The following is a 19,059-nucleotide window of genomic DNA, read 5'->3' on the forward strand; positions in this document are numbered from 1 at the left end:
ACACTAACACCTTATCTTCTCTCAGCTCTTGGGGAAAGAATATATCAAGAAAAGTAGTGGTAAACTCCTCCCACTCAACGGACCCTGCATTTGCCGACCTCTCTGCTTTTCACTACTTGAACCATATGTGAGCCACATCATACAACTGATATGTAGTTACCTCAGCACTCTCGCTAGAAGTTACCCCTATGTTATCGGTAAACTTCTATACGTGATCAAGGAATTATTGAGGATCCTCATCTATATTAGACATAAAAATAGATGGAGGATTCATTCGGGTGAGTCCCGAATCCTGGCTACAGTAGAATTGGCCACTGGATAGGCCGAAATGGGTGCTAGACTTTCATTTTGAGCAAAAACTAAATTAGCAAGAGTATTGAATGTAGATCTAAACTCTGTGTGAAAAACATGTTCGTCTAGAGGATCTGGCTGGACAGGCTGAGGGGCTAACTGATTTTTGTTTCTCCTTTTGTTATTCCTTTTAGGAGGCATGTTTTGTAAACAAAAGGGAGAAATAGATTAGATTGAGAGTTAAATTTAAGCCCATTCTTACTGGGATGACATGAATACTGAATGAAAGAAGACTTTTCCTAAAATATCTCATAGCTTCCTATACATAAATGTGACACACAACACACTCATGCATAAGACTCTACTAGATGTGGCTTTACATACTTTCTAGGACACTATTGATCCTTAGGCTCTTATACCAAGTTTGTAACACCTCAAGTCTAGTACTCTAAACTCTACACAGTTTTCATAATCCCGAAAGACCACAAGCTAACCCATGACTGATATCTCTAACTGAGCACTGAATAATAATACTAACATAAATGCGGAAATATACAATAAAAGGCCCTAAGGTCCAATACTGAGAATATGGTATGAAAGTATAAAAACTAAACATAAATACTAAAAATACTAAAGTCTAAAAGCCTTTATACTATCTGAATAAGGAGCTGATGGGACAATCGCCCAACTAACTCCATCTACTTAATAATAAATATGATGAATAAATGAAAAAAGATAACATCCTTGAATGATGAGGACTCATTGCTAGTCTGCATGTTGAACGTCTAACCTGCTAAGGATGCAATAGAACTCGTTCATCTGAACTTATGGTATAAAACACAATAGCGCGAAATAAAAGTATGCATTAGTACACGTGAATGTACTGGTACACAAAGTGAGGTAAGGCTGTATGCAAGGGTTCATATGCATGAACTAGAAATTGACTGAGTAACATGAACATGACTGCATGATAATACATGCATGAATACATAAATATAACTAAAATCATAAGGCTTCTGAATACTGAATTTTATGATAACATGAATTATTGATACTAATATAACTGAAAACTTAGTTGACTATGTCTGACTGTCCTGATTCTGATATAACTAGCGGAGTTCCGTAATGAGCTGGGTGACAGTATTTGATAGTCCTAAAATCTGTATAATTATCTGAGTTTTATTATAAAGACTGTGACTGAGACTGTTAGAGGTAATGATCTAACCAACATGCCCCAAATAAGATAATATAGCTGAGTTGGGATTCAATTTGTAACCCCAATTAGAAGGGTGTCAAAACTGTACAACTGTTAAAGACAAGCTGTGAGTGACCCTCATCTGATAGTGTCCCCATAGAACAACGATGAGAACCTCATCTAATAGTGTTAACCGACCTCATCTACCCTTAAACGTCAATGTTGGTGTCTCAACCTATGCTGGCTATATAGTTCTGGAACACAAGGATTGCTTCTAAGGGTCACGCCCTGTATTATCAGTGTGTGCCCGCATCCTAGGATTCACTCGGTGTTGAATCCAAATCTCAACTGAATATATACTAAACTGATTAAGTTGAAATGAACTAGATTAAGTTCAGTGAATTCCGTTGACTGACGGAATACTACTGAGATCTAATAACTGACTGAAATTACTGAATATTGAGTAGGACTGGACTGATACTAAATTCACTAAGCTTTCTTGAGTCATGTGACTAACTAAATTCTACTGATCATTGCTCGACTGAGAGTATCTTGAATACTGACAGTGAATCTAGGCACACAGCTAAATTATCGGGTATTAAATACCCCCAGGACTCGATAGCATAAAATTGACAAGACATGACATTTATTTAAACACATGACCATAGTCAAAAGTTAATAATACAATTATTGAGGGATATCATGAAGCATTTGAAACTCATAAGCTTACACATTAATAGGAATATAGCACGCCAAGATTGCGTTGCTCGACTGTTTTGGAATTCCGAACGTGGTCTAAACGTGATCTGAAAAATCTAAAACTTGTTCAGTAATACTTATTGACCTTCCTGATCAATAATTAACAAAATTATAGACCATTAAAGGACATTAATGTTGAAAAATTACATTGCCAACCTTCGAAGGCAAAAAATAAACTTAGTCTTGAAACTTTTGCTAGAATTTTCTAAACCTGGGACTCCTTGACAAGCTTAAAGGAATGAATTAAGCGAGGAATTTTGTGGGGTCTTACAGAAACTCATGTGATTTTATCTATGATTTTAAATGTGGGTTGAGGTTTATTTAACATTGTCAAATTAATAGCTTTTTCCATGTCCTTTATGAATTATGTATGGTTTGAATTGAGGGTTTTGGATCTAAGTTTTTTAAATGTTTTTTCCCATAATTATTATAGATTAATTATACTTGAATTGTTGATTTGTAGACTTATTGAGGTGCATGGGAATGGTAGATGGAATAGGGGTACAACGATTCTCTAATTTGTAAGCCATGGCTATAGTGGTACAAAGGAATCCCCAGAAAATTAATTTTTGCATTGAAATTGGTAATAACCTCAACCTACTTGCATAATTGATTATGGAAAGTGAATTATCATACAGTTTGGCTTATTTTATTTTAAACTAATGCATTTCATAAATGGCTAAATGGATAAAAAAGATTATGAAAATCGTATGGGGTACGAAGGAATTCCCCAAGTGATTTTATTAATGGAATCTGCAGGGTACGAAGGAATCCCCAAAGTGTTGGCTAATGATATTTCTTTCAAGATATAGTTGATATCATGACACCATTTAATGATTTCTTTATGATTGACTCCTTAATGTAATTGGTGGTTTATGTGTTAAATGTTTTAATTGGGATTAAAGGGTATTGTGATAGCTAGCTGTGAAGGTGTGAGTCCCAAAGGGATGATACTGGAAACTCATGTTTGCCAACATGAGGGTTAGTCTTGATGACCGTGTGTTTGTGGGGATTGAAGGAATCGCCAAGTGTATATACATAATTGTATCATGGTTAGCAAAGTGTGCATCAGAATCCCCTACCTTCTATGGTCTCTCCAGTCTGTGCGGCTAACTCACACTAGGGCCTGACTAGCGTGTTACAGCTGGACCTATATAGCCAGTGGGTGGTTTTAGGATGGACAAGCTACAGATTCTAAGCAAAAGTGGGTGGTTTTAGGATGGACAAGCTACAGAGTCTAAGCAAAAGTTTTAAAGTGCATGTTATGCATTAATTTGTTGTCATGACCCGAACCGGGGCCCTGACCGTGATGAGTATCCCAAACCATAAAGGCCCGAAGCACCCCTATCTTTCTGGTAATCATACACATAATTCAAATGATAAGGAAATGCGGAAGACAAATAACATTATGGAAAACATGGTCAAGAGTCATATGAAAGCAATAATAAGGAATAATGTCCCAAAATCTCAAATCAACACTTCTATAATGTATACGAAATCTCTACTACATGACTGAAACAAATGTCGATATAAAAACTGGGACAAGGCCGCCAGTAGACCCCAAAATAATAAGTTATAAATGACACTGCCAGATAATTAGGCCTTCCAAAATATAGAAGGCTCACCAAGTGACTCTACAAATCTTTCCGAGGAATCTACTGATTTTCTGGACCCTAGACTGCACCTCCGAACCTAGGAGGAAGGGGGTCAATACAAAAGTACTGGTACACATAGATATCAAAATAAAACATAAATATTTTTACAAAATATAGTTCAGAGCCATTATAAAGCAGTTTCATGTCAAGTCATTTGAAAACACATGGGCATAATGCAATTGATTTTCAACAACAATGTAATGCAGCTGAGATAGGTGGAATACCCTACATATCACATTTACACCAACTGTCAAACCTCAGTTTCCACCAAGATTAGAGTATACATGAGGGGAAGACACACAAGATCACAAAGCAGGGTGTCTCGACCCAATGGTAGTGCACAAAATCACAAAGCAGGGATCCTAACCATAGTCCCAATTTGGAAATGACATAAAGTTAGGTACACAAGATCACAAAGCAAGGTACCAAATTCCCATGTCAGCAAACACGATTTCCAGTGATCAGCCCTTACACTCAAGAGCCTTCTTCGGACATCCACCTATCTCAAGTAAAATCAATGCATTCAAATTTTATCTAATTCAATCACATATCTTATTTGTAGGGTATCGTCATACCCGACTTGTAAGTCATCAATATCACATCAACATATGCATAATCATGTAAAAATCAAGATATTTTCATCATTTACAAGTAGTGGACAATAATTATTTCAAATTCATGCTCTCTTTTGTTGGTCACAATATAATATGGGTTATCGAAACATTATCATGGGAGTTTGAAAGCAATTTATCATTCATATTTATCAAACTTTCATGGAAAATCTCAAATCACATATGCATGGTTTCAACCATTGAAGTATATAGGCAAACAATTCCCATGACCTTAAAAAATGACTTAGAAATCATAATAAAAGCAAGTTATTAGTATTTTATTGAAAACCCCCAGTTAAAAGCATGCATGTTCATAAAACAACACCCATGAGATTTTTGGATAACCCCACGTACCTCGATTACTATGAATATTAGATGTTTCTTGAAGCCTACAATGAGAGGATTCCAAATATGCAATTAGTTCCTAAAACCCACGGTTGAATCTTGAGTTGCTTGGGTTTTTATTTTTAAACCCTAAGGAGAATCCTTGAGCACTTTTGATGAATCAAGGTATATTTTGCGGTCCTTGGAACTGAATTTCATGTTTTAGGGCTAAGTAAGGGTGGAAAAGGACCATTTTGCCCCAAAAGTGGAGTGTTTAAGTCACTTAAATCTTTACATAGGCGCCGCCCATTCCATTGCCTATGCTTACATAGGCGCTGCCTAGGTTATCACCTATGTTTACATAGGCACCGCCTAGGATATCGCCTATGTTTATATAGGCGCCACCTAGGCTATCGCCTATGCTTTCCAGTGGACAAGGGCGATTGGTTAGGCGACGCATACCGCATTTTAGCAAAACCTATAATTTTACACATAGTAGGCTTTTTAATTCGACATATACAAAGAGTTATGGTTGATAGAAGTTGGCATAAACTTAAGTGTCCACTTAAGCTTAATCGGTCGAAGTAGTTCTCAACTCATCCTTGAGTTAGATGACTCCTATGGTCTAAATTCAAGCTTAAATGGATTCACATGCTACAGAAATAATTAACACGCCGTATTGGCATAGGATTTATGGCTTCAGGATTTATCAACATATCGGAATCATGGTCTATCTTGTAGCCCAAAATGTGGAGCATTACATTTGTTCTCTATCCCGGCAGATTATATATATATTTATAATATAATATATATATATATATATATATACATTTGATTGTGTGCATTGGATTGAATAACTTTGAACTATTGATCATGGAATTATGTTTTCCTTATTCTTAATTATATGCTAGTACTCAACCTGCTAATCGTCTCCAAATGTTGTATCCCCATGCGATGCAGGAACCGACCATAATTATACTTTTCCTACCCAGTGACTAGGTTCTCGAGGGATAGCTCACGAGTCAGACTAAATTGGTCATTTTTCATACTTCGGAAGGCCTCATTTCATGTTTTAGTTTCCCTATGTCATATATTTTCATCGGTCTAGTTTTGGCTATCGTCAGGAGCATGTCCCGACTTAGATTAGTTTAGTTTTGTTTAGAGAGTTTGTGGATAACTATGGATTGGGATGTTGTTGAATACTTAGAACCTCAATATGGTTTTTCTATTTCATATAAATTATCTTTTGGATTTGCTTTCGCTTTTATACATGTGTAGTGTTCTTATTGACTAGGCAAAAGGGGTTGTTTCTGGTCCTCGGTGGACTCGAGATACCCTACATGGGTAGGCCCTGATTCGGATATAATTACATCACCTTGCATCAATACTTCCTTGGTATACCTCTACCTCTCCTGAATCTATACGTATCCAATCTGTCACCTCCATACTAGTGTATTCATGTGTCTTCTCATAACACGCCTAAATCATGTCAATCTCAATTTTTTCATCATGTCCTCCAACGAAGCCACTCTGGCCACCTTATTTCGGAAGTCCTCTTATCTCTCTTAGAATACCCACACCTTAATCATAGAATTGTCATCACAAATACTTTTAGTTTCTGAATATGAGAAAGCTTGACCAACCAACATTCCACCTCATATAGTAAAGATGATCTAACCATCACATTATAGAACTTACATTTAAATTTTGGTGCCACCTTCTTAAGTACCACACAGAACTCTTGTAGAAATCTTCCCGAGTTGCAAATACATATGGTGTCTTTTCTAAAATTCAAAATGAAGTTAAATTGAAGAATTCAAAAATAATAATCATAAACAAGGTAAAATCTTATTTGTTTCTAAAGTGCTTTTTCATTTTGAATTACATTTCTGGAACTCTCATATAAATAATATAATAAAGCTCATACAGGATGAGCCATACTAATTCAATTTATTGGAAAAATAACTTATATAAACACCACAGAAGATTAATATGTTAATAGAATCTAGCATCAATTTAATTTCTTTCATCACCATAAAAAGAAAATAGCAAAAGAAAAGTTCTCATTAATTTGAAGTGAGGTGATGGTATCCTTATGTTCTGAAATATAAAGCAAATTAAAAATGATAGTATTTCATGTTGATAATGTGTTATTTTATTTTAAGCAATTAATATTTTAATTTAAATAAGTTCGTTTTTGTAGGGTCAAAATCTCATACATTAATTTATTTTTTCTATTAAAGTTTTACCGCACACTTTATTATTACATCTTTTTAAGGTATGTATATTCTTTTAAGTCCAAAGGTTATTTTTTGATTTCTATTTTATTTTAGAAAATTTAAAATCACAAAAAGAGCCACGTTTTTTTATATTATATATTTTTTCCTTTATTTCCAAAATAGGAAAAAGAAATTTATAAGTATAAGTTTTTCTTAATATATCATTTTACATACTTTTTGATGTTCTCTTCTTTATTTTGATTTATTAAAAAATAAAAAAATTAGGTGAGATCAATAAGAGTCCGCCACTTAGAAAAGATTGTTTAAATTCATACCAAATATATTTCATTTAAAAAGGAAATATTCTATTATTTTTTCTTAAGATTTTTTAATCTCATTCAAATTTACAAGGACAATTTAGGGAAAAAAAATAATAAATATACTCTAAATCCAAGACCAAGTCAGAGCTATAAATAGAAAAGCAGGGATTTTAGACTAAGGTGATAAAAGAAAGAAAAGGGAACCGATGCTCACATTTTTCATTGAAGCACAAATAGAGTTATACATAGCCGGCACAACTCTCAAATGAATTAGCCATTTTACTAAACTTTTGTTCCTCTCCTAGAAACTTGACAAGGTTCTTAACTACAGATTTAGTTTGAGGACCTCTTTGCTTGATGTTTCAAGGTATATCTCTACAATCAAGGTCCATTTCAAAACTTTGGTGTTAATTGGTTAGATTTATGAAATATAGGTTTTGTTGTCAGTTAATTATATCTGTTTGAACTTGATTGTTTAATTCGTAAGAAAGTGGTGCAAGATGGTTTGTCTAAAGAGTATCAATTATCACGATCTAGTAGGAATCTAAATAAAAACCTAGGGATCTTATACTTAAGGGTATAAAAGTAAAAAAAAGGAAGTCACTGCTCACTATTTTTAAGGGAGCACAAAATAATGATATACATAGCAGCCGCAAGTCTCAGATGGATTAGCCATTTTTCTACACCCATTTTTCTCTCTTAGAAACTTGAGATGTTCATTAGTTGCAGCTCTGGTTCGAGGATATCTTTTCTTGATATTTTGGTATTTCTCTACAATAATGGTCTATCTCTAAACTTTCATGTTAATTGATTGGATTATTGAAATATAAGTTTTTCTATCAATCATTTTGTTTTTGTTTGATCTTGAGAATTTAATTCTATTGTTTCATTTTTGTGTAGTTTGCAGATTGAATTGATTGTGAATTTAAATATTTTATCATTGGTTACTTTAAAATTCCATTGTCGCAAAATAAAACATTTAATTACTTTGAAGTGGAGATTTTAATTTCTATTGAATTCTCAAAATAAACATTTATGGATGTTGGTGTCTTTAGTTTCGAATGAATTGAGAATGTACTAGTGTTTCATAAAATCGTCACATTCAAAAATTATATTTATTAGTATTAATAAAGGTTATTTATTTTTTGTATGCAGAACTGAATATATATGATGAATTATAGATGAAAATTATTCTTATATATTAAATATTTTATACCATTATAAGATCGTTGTCAATAAAATTAAATCTAAATTTTCTCCCAAATTATTAGAATCCTTTAGGAAGATATGTTTTGGTTATTTTATTGATATTTCTAAAGCAAATGCATAATTGCAATTTATTTAATGATAATGAATAGAAAGTTTAATCATATCCTTAAGCATGTCAATTAAGGAAAAAGTTGAGTTGCGAATGCGTATAAAGTAATTCAACAAATCTATCTATGGAGATTGCTATAAATGAATGTCTTGACACAAGTCGGGGCCTTGGACGTGACAAACATCCCAAGCCTACCAAAGCCTGAAATGACCCCTTAGTCTTACCCCAAGAGTATAATAATAATAATAATAATAATAATAAATAGTGAAATCTAACCAATAAAATACGAGAAATATGAAAACCAAGGAGTAAGTTTGAGAGTACAAACCAAATCCACAAAATGATATCCCAATGTTATCCACAAATCCTCTAATAAAAGAATACCAACCAAATCAGGACTTGACTTTGACTATTCCAAAAGAAAATCAAAAGTACTGGAATAATAACTGAAACTAAGAGAAACTAGGCTTTTAGATGGATGGAAGGCTCAGTACTTCAACTGTTGAAAAACAAAAAACTCGAACCACCTAACAGTACACGGGGTCACAAGAAAAGCCCTCTGAACCTACATCATGAAATGATGTAGTATCGAGAGACGGTCATTCCGGTGAGTAATGGCATGCAACCGAAGGAAAGGGCTAAGCATATGTATTTACCAACGACTAGTAATAAATCACATGCAAAATAATTATATATATATGTGTGTGTGTGTGTGTATGTTTGTATGTGTGTATATGGGATGCCCGAATAGGGACAAGGGGAGTGAAACATGATCGTTCCAAAACATAATCCTAAACTGTGTAGCTCACACTAACCTTCAGGAACCCATGAGCTAGCTAGTTCTGGATTTTCACCCCCCACCCCCTTACCTCGATGAAAGGGTCACAGTTTATGTTAGTCGTATGGACCGATGAATAGTCTAAAGTCACCACAACAATGACCTCCCAATAATATGAATGCATACTCCCGCTCAAAGTTGTATACAACGGTTATCCAATTTCAGGACAAGACCTCCTAACATTGGCAAACGTGGTTTACAGTATTGGTCCCCTCGGGACCATACTTCCTCAGTTAAGCAACACAATTTCCTTTTAAGCCCAATTAATATAGTTTTTCACATTTCATTGGCCATGGAGTCTTTATTTGAGGCATTTCTAAGTTTGTATCATCATACCAATAGACTTGTAAGTTATTCGAATTATGTCAAACCATAACCATTTAACCTATTAGACTCCAAATTCTTAATTAAAATCCAAAACCATAGTCCCCAGGGGCATTCCAAAACCTCTTTACATTTTCAGTATTTTATACCATGCACAATTTCAAAAGATGAACTAAACTCTTTAGAATCCTTGTTCAATTCCAAATTACAAATTGGGTTGAGGTTCATGCCATAATCATGCCAAAATCCATAAACATTATTAAAACCGTACAGTTAAATTCCATCATTAACATGGGATAAAAATTTAGTTTATAATCAAACATTCAAACCATGAATAAATCATTTTAAACTAGGAAAAATCAATACAAGTGCGTAACAATCAAAAACTCTCAACCCTAGTTCAATCCAATATTCAAGAACACATAAAATCATATAAATTGTGCAATATAATTATAATTAAAATATAGAGTGTCCAACTTATCTTAATGATGAAAGAATTTCAAGAGAAATTAGAGTTTAGACCTCAGAGAGTTGAATTTTTGAGAAAATCCTTAGTTGCTTCTTTTGAAAGTTGAAAAGGAGAAAAATAAGGATAAAACTGAGAATTGATTGCCTATTAGGGATTGAGTAGTGTTTAAGTCATTTAATGGGGTTCATCATCAAAAAGGCCTCATCCCAACTTAAAAAAAATAAATTGGGCGATATGTGACCAGCGGAATGGCACACCGCTATCACGGTATGCACATGGTTTGCTACACTCTTATCGCGGTGTACACTTAGTGTGGCACACTATTATCGCTGACCCTTATAGGTTTGGCGTTATGAAATGACCCCGAACACTTTTCAAAATTTTTAAAACTCCCAAAATACCTCGTTAACATTCCTTATAATGATTCAAGTCTAGTATTATCATTAAATATAACAGAGTAGTCAAAATAAATTCGTCAAAAATTTTGGGGTCTTATAATGCACTATGTAATTTTGAGGCATGTTTATATTTATTTCTACTTTAACTAATGTATAAGTGGAGGTGAGAATCAAAATTAAAGTTAAGGAATAACTCTAGAATATTAGGTTCTTCCAAAGGAAGAAACACCTAATGTATTGTTTGCACTGTAATACCTATAATTATTTTCTATAGAAATACTGATGATGTCATTGAAGAATCAGTTGCATTTGTCTTGTGATTAGATTAGAACAACAGATATTACATATAGTGGCATCGTTGATATGTGTAATACATACTGTCTTTAAACATGGCCTCATAATGGTCCTAGATTTAAGAAGGCCTGGACTTATTTCAAGGAAAAACGGGTTACCAAGGTAGACTTTTTTTTGGTCAAAAGATGATAATATTGATAAATAAGTGCTCAAAATCTGGGGGTGGGGGTGGGGGGATGCCCCAATAGTAGAGATATTATAATTCTGGACCATAACTTGGTTTGATAGGTTAATAGTTGATTGACTAATGTATCTTATAAAGCTCATTCCTGAATTATCTCTTTCAAATGCTTGTAGTTTGAAATCAGGGGGACATGTTAGCACCATTAGGTTTCTTAAAAGATTTTCATTGGCTGCATTCTTGTAAAGGTTGCCCGCTACTTCAATTTCTCTTTGAAGATGAATTGTAAAACTTGATTTCTGTCACGATCCGAACTGGGGCCCTGGCCATGAAGAGCATTCTGAACCATAAAGGCCCGAAACACCCCTATCTGTTTGATAATCATGCACATAATTCATGATAAAAGAAATGCAGAAAATACACAATATAACGGAAACATGGTCAAGAATCATATGTAAATGAAAATGGTGAATAGTGTCCCACAGTCTAAATCAACATCTCTAAAATCGTCTGCAAAATCTCTACTACATGACTGAAATAATGTCTATCTAAAAGCTGGGACAAGGCCCCCAGCAGACCCAAAACTAATAAATGATAAATGAAATAGAAGACGTCAGGACTTCCAAAATATAGAAGGCTCACCACTTGATTTTGCGATCTATAGAAAGAAATATACTGGTTATCTGGACCCCTAGACTGTGCTTCCGAACCTGGGAGGGCAGGGGGTCAATACAGAAGTACTGGTACGTAGAGAGATCAAAACAGAAGTATAATATTTTTACATAATATAGTTGCGAGCCATTATAAAGCAGTTTCATATCAAATCATTTGAAAACACATTCGCATAATGTAATTATTTTCAATAACAATGAAATGCAACTATGCTAGGTGGAATACCCTACATAATTTACACCAACTATCAATCCTCGGCTACAACCGAGATTAGAGTATAAGTGAGGGAGATACAACCAAGACCACGAAGCATGGTGTCTCGACCCAATGGTAGTGCCCAAGATCACATAGCCCGGGCTCCTACCTATAATCCCAATTTGGGAATGACATAAAGTCAAGTACTCACAATCACTTAGCCAGGTAACAAATTCCCGTGCTGGCAAACACGGTTTCCAGCGATAAGCCCTTACACTCAAACGCCTTCTTCGGGCATCCACCAATCTCTTGTAAAATTAATGCACTCAAATTTTGTTCATATCAATCACATGTCATACTCTGTAGGGTATCTTTATACCCGACTTGCAAGCCACCAATATCACATTATTCTTCTCATTTTACCATTGTATTCAACATGTTTCAACACAAATAACCCTCTCATTTTCAAGTCAAAATCATATCAATTCTCAAAATATTTCATGTCATGTTTTTCAAGATATTTTCAAACAATTTACATCATATGCACATTCAAAACAAATTCACACCAAGAGAGGGATTTTATATAATTCATGCTCTCAAAATATCACCTTTTTGAAACACATGCATATACATATATAATATGTCAAATCGTTCAGAAGTAGGCCTAAAGACCAAATTTAATATTATAGAAATGTTCAAAACATAATTATATTCGTAGTTTCAAAACTACCATTTGTAAAACATGAGTTTAAAGACCCATGAGATTTTTGGATAACCCCACGTACCTCGATTACTACGAATATTAGGTGCTTCTTGAAGCCTACGTTGAGAGGATTCAAAATATGCAATTAGTTTCTAAAACCCACGGTTGGATATTGAGTTGCTTGGGTTTTTATTTTGAAACCCTAGAGAGAGTTCTTGAACAATTTTGATAAATGAAGGTGTATTTTGAGGTCTTTGGGAACTGAATTTCGTGTTTAGGGCTAAGTAAGGGTGGAAAAGGACCATTTTGCCCCAAAAACGGAGTGTTTAAGTCACTTGAAACCTTTACATAGGTGCTTCCTATGCTATCGCCTATGTTTACATATGTTCCACCTATGCTATCGCCTATGTTTACATAGGCGCTGCCTATTTCTTTGAAAGGCCATAACTTCTTGCTCGCGTGCCGGATTTTAGCAAAATTGGTATTGTTGAAAAGCTAACTCAAAGGCCTATCATTTGACACATAGAAAGCTCTATAATTCAAAATATATAGATAGTTATGATCAATGGAAGATGGCACATATTACAACGTCCACTAAAACTTAATCTATCAAAATAGTTTCAACTTGTCCTTGAGTTGAAGGACCTTTATAGTCTAAATTCAAGCTTGAATGGATTCACATACTACACAAATAATTAACATGTAATATTGGTATAGGGTTTATGGCTTTGGGATTATCAACGTATCCGAATCATGGTCTATATTATAGCCCAAAATACGGGGCATTACATTATCCCCTCCTTGGGATCATTCGTCCTTGAATGATGGGTAGGAACATATTAAAGCTTAGAGGTATGGAATAACGGGGACACGACATGTCCTCAAATAGAGAATACACTGATCTAAAACATGACCATATTGATGGAACTACTGATGTTCTAAATTCTTATACCAAAAATGCATATCTGATGCATGGAATACACGACTGAAGCTACTTATAAGCTTAATTCTCATAATGAACATGCATACCTAATGCATGGATTTGTTACTGAGTTTTTCTCATGAACACAGAACTGAATACTTTAATAAGCTAAACTTTTTCTATTGGACATACATTTTTAATACATGCATATCTGACTGAACTAATGTATGAACATATGACTGAATATACAATGATAACTAGTGCAGAGCTTGTCATAAGTATCTATGCTTACATCTGAATGGGTGTAATACCCCGCATATTTCTAAGCTAGGAAGTGAATAAGTATTCCTACGTATGAAATCTTCGATCTTGTAATTCATACTTGATTACATGACTTACAATGAATATCATAGTGATAGGATAGCTTATGATGCATAGCATGTTCATATGAGTTACTTAAGGTAATACAAGCTAAGAGTTTTTGAATCCATCAAGTTTTAGTGTTTGATTTTGTAAGGGTCATATTTGAACGAGTATAACTTGATGTTAATGTAGTATTTTGACTGAGTTACACCCTTCAAATTCTAAAGAATTGAATTAGCTTTCCAACGATACCAATTTTGCCTTAATCCAATACTTGAGCAAAAAGTTATGCCCATTTTCGTGAGAGACAGTAAAGATAGGCGATTGTTTAGGCGTCGCCCAACCCAAACATAGGCGATTGGTTAGGCAGCGCCTAACCTACATTAGGAAATCACTTGGGCGCCACCTAAGTCTGTTCCAGGTGCCAAAAACACTCCATTTTGAGTTATTTTAAGGGTAATTAAGTCTTTTAACACTTCTTACACAACCCTAAACTTAACCCTACGAAATATATAGCTTCTAAGAATATTAAAACCCTATTATCACCTCAAAGCACATCATCCAAGAGCACTAAAAGAGAAAAACAACTATGGTTGCATAACTAAGCTTGAAGATCCAATTTTAGGGAAATTCCTCCGCCAATCATCAAGAATCTTCCTTCTAAGGTATGCGTGAGTTAATTCATGGACACCTTTTGTCCATGAAGCTCAAGAACCATCTTTTAAATTATGTATTATGATTTTTATGTTGTTGGTGGTTCATGTTCATGTGGTTGGAGTTTGATGATGCCTAAGATGGGATCTTTGTATGTTTTATGTGAGGATATGGTGGTATTTAACGAATAAATATGTGAAATTGGTGATTGGATGTTTGAAATCTTGATGAATACACCTATGCCTAAGATGTGCATGTAAGGTGTTTGTGGGAATACCTACGGGAATAGAAATCATGATTTTATGACATAATAAGCCCTAAATGACTATTCTATGTTCTAAGTTTATGCTCAACGTGATCACCATGCTATTGTATTGAATTTAAGATGTTATATGAGATGCTCATGATATTGTTTTGATAAGGAACGACCATGTTATTAAAGCCATGTAAGTATACACATGTTATGTGCATTCTCATTCATGTGATAGTTTGTTGAGAATCATTCTTATTATGAAATCCTTACTTATGATATTATGAATTATGGAGTCAAATCTTGTGATCAAGTCATGTCATGTGTGTCAGTTTCCTCCTATTGAGTCCTGGGGGTATTCGTACCCAAAAACTATAGTTGTGTGCCTAGAGTTATGTTATGTTTCACGAAATCCGAACTCAAGCTATGATTCCATAGACTTTAGTCAATCATGTGACTCAGGAAAACTTCATGATTTTAGTCAGTTGTCAAATATTAGTAACATTCCACCAGTCAATGGAATTTAGTAAGATTAAGTCATGCACAGTCAGTTATTAATGTCCAGTCCCTCCAGATGGGAGTAGAGACTAGCACCAAGTGAACCCAAGGATGGGAACTCACCGGCTAGTTCAGGGTATGATTCTTAGTAGTCATTCTTGTGTTCTAGAACTACGTAGTCAGCGTAGGTTGAGACATCTTAACCTATAAGATTAGGGTTGATGAGGTGGTTTAACTCGTCAGTTTAGGGTTCCTACCGTTCTCATTGAGTACCCGCTAGATAAGGGTCACTCACAGGCTATCCTTACCCGTGGCACGGTATTGACACCCCTCCAGTCGGGGCAGAGATTGGACCCCAGCTTAGCCATAATGGCATACATGGTTCATGTCAGTTAAATAATACTTCCCACAGTTTCAGTATCAGTCTCAGTAAAAGAACTTAGGGCATTTTTCAAATTGTAGTATATACAGGACTGTCAGATATAGTCGTCCATGTTATTAGTTTCAGTATCAGTCATGACAGTTATCAGTAAACCATGTATTTCTTACAGGTCATGCTATCACATATTCATGGTCCCAGTTTCTATATATGTGTGTTTGCACTCCCACGTTAATATTAGTCAGTCAATGTTGTTCATGCATGAAACCCTTTATGTTCAGCCTACCTTCCTCGTATACTTAGTACTCCAGTTGTATTGACACATTTGTGCTATGGTTCTTTCTTTTCATATTACACCATAGGTTTCGAGACACGAGCTCCTGCCCAGCAGTAGCGGTAGCATTCCAGTCGTAGAGACACAGTGAGTCCTCATTGATTCGAGGATAATATAATTTGATTCATTTATTTATTTCATCAGTTCATTTTTATGGAGCTAGTTGGAGACATGTTACTTCAACTCCTAATTCAAATAGTTTAGAGGCTTTCAGATTTATGTTTAGATTTACGTTCATCGTGAGTTATTTTGGGTGTTTTCACCAGCGTGATTGTATTCAGTTGAACCTTATGGCCTTACAGTTCTATGTATTCTACATTATTATATCATGATTTGCAGTATACAGGTATAGATATCAGTCATGGGTTATCTTGTGGTCCCTCAGTTTCATGAGCACTGTGTAGCATTCCAGTTCAGTAAATCGGGGTGTTACAAACTTTGTATCAGAGCCTAAGGTTCAATAGAGTCCTAGGAAGTTTGAAAGCCGCATCTAGTAGAGTCAAGTATATGGGTGTGTTGCGTGCCACATTTATGTGCGGGAGGCCATAAGATGTTTTAGGAACAGTCCTCTTTCTTCATTATTCATGTCATGCTAGTGAGCATAATCACAAGTTAAACTCTCAGTCTAATCCATTCTTCTCTTATTCCATACCATGGCCCCAAAGAAAAAAAACCAGCCAGCTCCTCAGCCCGAAGATCCTTTGGGCAAAAATGTTTCCCATATGGAGTTTAGAGCCATATTTACCATACTTTCTCAGTCCATGGCTGCACAGACATAACGTCCACTAGTCATTCCAGCCAATCCCAAAGCAGGTAAGGTTCAGGACTTCACCCGGATGAACCCTCCATCTTTTCATAGGTCTAAGTCTGATGAGAACCCTCAGGAGTTCATTGACCAAGTCTAGAAGGTCATTGACATCATGGGTGTTACTTTTATTAAGAGTGCTGAGTTAGCTGCCTACCAGTTACATAATGTTGCTCATAATTGGTACAAACAATGGAAGTGTGAGAGGTTAGATGATACAGGCCCTATCTAGTGGGAGGAATTTGTCACAACCGTCTTAGACATATTATTTCCCCAAGAGCTGAGGAAAGCCAAAGTTTTTGAGTTCATCCACCTCAGGCAAGGGAATATGACGATTAGGGAGTATTCTCTTAGATTTACTCAGATAGCCAGGTATGCTCCTCATGTGGTTACAGACAATAGAGCTAAGATGAGCAAGTTCGTGTCAGGGGTCAACGATAGCATGGTAAATGAATATAGGTATACGATGATAATCGGTCATATGACCTTAGCCAGACTCATGACCCATGCCTAGCAAGTAGAAGAGCAGAATTTTAAGACTAAGGAGAGGCAGAAGAAAAGAGCAAGGTCAGGTAATTTCAACTTTGCTTACCCCAAGTCAGATTCAGGAAACCGTTCACAGTTTTGCTCTAAGTCAGCCGTTCCAGCTCCTTTCTCTTCCAGCACTCTAGTGCCAAAGTTTAGAGACGGTAATAGAGACAAAGCGCCAGTCTCTAAATCTCAGGGTAGTGTTAGAAGTGCCTAAACAAATCCCCTTTGTCAGACTTATGGTAAGAACCACAAAGGCATTTACAGAGCCGATAGTGATGTCTATTTTTGTTGTGGCAATCCAGGCCACAGGATTAGGGAGTGTCTGCAGTCAAGTCTTCAGGGTTAGTAAAATCATTCTACAACTCAATCTAGTCACCCAAACCAGCAGGGTGCCATTTCCAGTGCTACCAGTGGGCAACGCCCAAACAGACTCTATGTTCTTCAGTCCCGGTAGGATTAGGAAAATTCTCCTGATGTCATTACTGGTACTTTACATATTTTCCATGTTCATGTTTAGGCTTTGCTAGACCCAGTTGCATCTTTGTCTTTTGCTACTCCATATATAGCAGGTGATTTCGGAATCAGTCCCGAAGTCCTAGCAGAGCCTTTCTCAGTCTCTACCTCAGTGGGTAAAACAATCATAGCCCGATGGGTATACAGGAACTGTCTGATTATGATATCTCAGAAATCCACGTCAGCAGATTTAGTGGAGTTAGAGATGACTAATTTTGATATCATTCTCGACATAGATTAGCTTCATTCCTGCTATGCCACAGTCGACTTCAGAAATAGGATAGTTCAATTTTAGTTCCTGAATGAGCCCGTCCTAGAGTGGAAGGGTAGCATTTCAGCGTTCAGGGGTCAACTTATTTCCTACCTTCGGGTAAGGAAAATGATTTCTAAGGGGTGTGTGTATCATATCGTGCATGTTAATGATTCTAATTTTGAATATCCCAACCTCAAAACAGTCCCTGTTTTTAATGAATACTCAGATGTCTTTCCCAAAGATCTTCGGCATAGACCTTCTTCCGGATACTCAACCTATTTCTATTCTGCCAAATAGAATAGCACCAGCAGAACTCAAGGAAGTGAAAGATCAGTTGAAGGATCTCTTAGATAAGGGATTCATCAGACCTAGCATTTCCCCATGGGGTGCGCCAGTATTATTCGTGCGCAAGAAAGATGGTTCTCTCAGGATGTGTATTGATTACCGTCAACTCAACAAAGTTACGGTCAAGAACAGATAACCTTTTCCCAGGATTGATTATCTATTCGACCAACTTCAGTGCGCCAGTTACTTCTCCAAGATAGACCTCAGATCATGCTATCATCAGCTCAGAGTTAGAGAATGTGACATTTCGAAGACAGCTTTCCGTACTTGGTTTAGTCACTTTAAATTTTTAGTCATATCATTTGGTCTTACCAATGCCCCTACAACTTTTATGGATTTGATGAACTGTGTGTTCAAGCAGTACTTGGACATGTTTGTCATAGTCTTCATAGATGATATTCTGGTCCATTCTCGTACAGAGCATGATCATGCAGACCATCTCAGGA

The sequence above is a fragment of the Capsicum annuum genome, chromosome 1, assembly GCF_002878395.1.
Source record: "Capsicum annuum cultivar UCD-10X-F1 chromosome 1, UCD10Xv1.1, whole genome shotgun sequence".
NCBI lineage: Eukaryota > Viridiplantae > Streptophyta > Magnoliopsida > Solanales > Solanaceae > Capsicum > Capsicum annuum.